Consider the following 2989-nt stretch of genomic DNA (forward strand, 5'->3'; position numbering starts at 1 on the left):
GCACTTCTTCATACATAAAAATTCTTCCAACTTAAAAGTGTTCCATATTCCTCATATCTGTTAGGAAAACCAGTCAAAAAAACAGGCTCAATCTTACTTTGCTTTTAAATCTCTATCATCTCTCACCCTCACTTTAGACGAAATTCTAGGAAGAGTTCAAATCTGTGCATCTTAGAAGCTTGACTAAAATCAGTTACCCAGATGCGTGACTCCCAGTGTGCTATTCAAGTAGCTCTAGTTTTTTTTTTTTTTACAAGTTCAAGTATTCTTTATTCAAAGTTGAAAAATGTACCACACTGCATTATTGCAAAAATTCACTGGTACAAAACACTTTGCAGCTGGTGAGAAGGCAATAAAAAGTCGATTTTAAACTCATTACTATAAATTACTGTTACAGTACTTTGCAAATTCAGAATTTCAAACTGCATTTTCTTTTTCTAAATTGCCCACAGTACTCAAGGTTCCTGAAGCTAAGGCAGCTGTTTCAGAGAGGAGGGGAAGAGGTAGTGATGTCAAGGGATTTCCATTTCTCTTTCGATGCCCACATACTTGAGGGCATCAGCCTGGCTGTATCTGTAATCAAAAAACAGCTCTTCACCAGTCTGGATGGCTCTCTTAGCAAAGATGCCTATCCTGTGGTCACCGTTCACAATCATAACTTTTGCATAGCAGTTTGGATTTACGGAATGATTAGCAAAACGAATTTTGTTGCCCTTGCGGGTTGCGTCCACCACAAAATCATTGTTCAAGTTGAACAGGAAGCTGCACATATATTTGTCATACACTTTCCCTCTTCTGTCTGCTTCATCCTGAGAAATGATCTCTCCACAGTACTCTGAGATGAATTCATTTTTCTGTACAGGATCTTTGATAAAGATCCCCCAGCCCGCTACATCAGACGGTGCCAGCAGTAAGTGCTTTTTAGAGCCCCGCTGAATACTGCAGTTCTTGCAGGACACGTTTTTACTGTCCCAGTGGTCGGCAGCTCCACATGTGAGACAGAGGTCAGGGTCACACTCTCTAACAGCCAGGTAGCATGGACACTGCTTGGTGTTGCACTGAGCTTTGCACCGGCATCCAGGAAAGCGGTTTTGACACTCTGAACTACATTGACAAAACTTTTCACAAAAATTTTGTGCTATCACACAAGGGCACGAACTGTCACAAGGCTGTCGTGGATGGTCACAGGGTTGATAGTTGTAAACATGGTTAGAGGAGCGTCCTTTTTCAGTTGTATCTTTCTGCAGTGTGCGGCCCACAACCGATGTTTTCTTTTCTTCTTTCTTGGCGGAGTATCCACATCCTCAGTGGGGACAGGCGCTATGACACTGGACTCTTTGACTCTGAACTCATACACCTGTCTACATGTTTTGGTCCCAATTAGCCTAGCAATGGCGCAAAAATTATCGTAGTAAGTACCGATGAGCACTCTAAACATGGAGGCTTCAGCACCGCTCCACTCCACGTTCTCAGGAGGTTCAATATTTGGCTTCATCTTTATTGGTGTTTGACAACGAGAATTTGCTTCAGAGGAGCAAATCTTTCTTCTCTTCCTCTTCTTTGTCATTGTTCTCTCCCCCAGTTTCAGTCCCTGCTTCCCTGTCGCTGTCTGTGTCCTTTGACTCCAGCACACTGATGGTGGGGGTGCTGGGTCTGCTGCTGCTGGTATTTGGAAGTCTTCCTCTTCTGCGGCCCCCTGGGCGTTTGGGTGGTGTCTTTATCCTCTCGGCAGTGAGGGCAGCAGAAAACTCCTTAGCTCCCTCCAGATGCTGGTAACACTGTGGTCCACAAGGCTTGTTGTCCAGAGCTGTCTCTGTGTTCTTCCGCTTATATGTATTGGGTGTTGCGTGGAAGGGATGTAGGAAGCAGTCATACTTAAAACATCGCCGACAGAAAAGTGTATAAAATGAATGTAAGCTCTGCTCCCTCTGAACAGACTTAGCATTTGGTCCATCTATGTTTGGGGTGCATTCAGGAGGCAGAGCACAAGGGAGCTGCTGCTCAGTGAGTTCTTTATATTTTCTTTAAGTTCTTCTGCTGTGCCCTTATCTGGAAACATTGAGGAAATAGCTTCAAAAATTTTATCATCAGGGAACTTCCGAGGCAGGCAGTGCTCTTTATTATCATCTCGACTATCCTCTAGATCTTTCTGTTTTTCTTCTCTTTCATCAGGATCATCTCCATCATCATCATCGTCATCATCATTGTATTGGCCAAGAGCATTTACCAACTCCACAAAAATTTCATCATTTATAAATCCACATTCTCTGTCTCCATGAACTTTTCCATCATGATTTTTTATTAGTTCTTCAATGAAAGTGCCATCCTGGTCTAGCACTTCATCTCCCATATAAGGAATGTTATGTAAAACAGTTTCATCCTCCACCATAAAATTCTGCTGTAAGGGTGACCAAGAATACATTATGGGCACCGATGCGACTGCATTCAGGGTCTTTAATGGGATGACTTGTCCTGGAAAATCCAAGTCACTGGTCACTGAACACTCCCTGGTCCCGCGCAATGAGCTCACAGAAGTCATGATGTGCACAGGTTGTATCCTTCGCTGCTTCCATTCTTGGTTTAAGGTTTCTGTTCTTTCCAAAATTTTCTGACGATTGGAACTAAACATAGTCTTTACTTCATCAGCTCTTCTGAACCTCTTGAGCTGTCTCAGTCTCATGTACTCTGATTTTACAGGCTTCCGCCAACAAACCGGTCCCTTCTCAGATTTCTTCCCAGTCTGGCCCATGATTATTCTTCGCCCCGCGTGCCAGCCCACGCCTCTCCCGCGCGCAGCCCCCACACGCCGCCACCGCCACCGCCACCGGGACTCCCTAGCCCTAGTTTTGTATGGCAGGGACATACCACCTCTTTCCCAGGGATCTGGAGTAGCCCTGCAATTATAAGAGTGTCAGAATGAGTTATTTCACAAGAAGTTTAAATATTTCACATGCAGCTCCCAATTCCAAATTTATGTATGCTGGGGGCA

General features: G+C 44.2%; 1 pseudogene; it reads right to left on the reverse strand.

Annotated features, from left to right (window-relative positions):
- Positions 1-238: 238 nt before the first annotated feature.
- Positions 239-2763, reverse strand: LOC101993154 (annotated as a pseudogene).
- Positions 2764-2989: the final 226 nt, after the last annotated feature.

Source organism: Microtus ochrogaster, chromosome 19 (assembly GCF_000317375.1).
Source record: "Microtus ochrogaster isolate Prairie Vole_2 chromosome 19, MicOch1.0, whole genome shotgun sequence".
Taxonomy (NCBI): Eukaryota; Metazoa; Chordata; class Mammalia; order Rodentia; family Cricetidae; genus Microtus; species Microtus ochrogaster.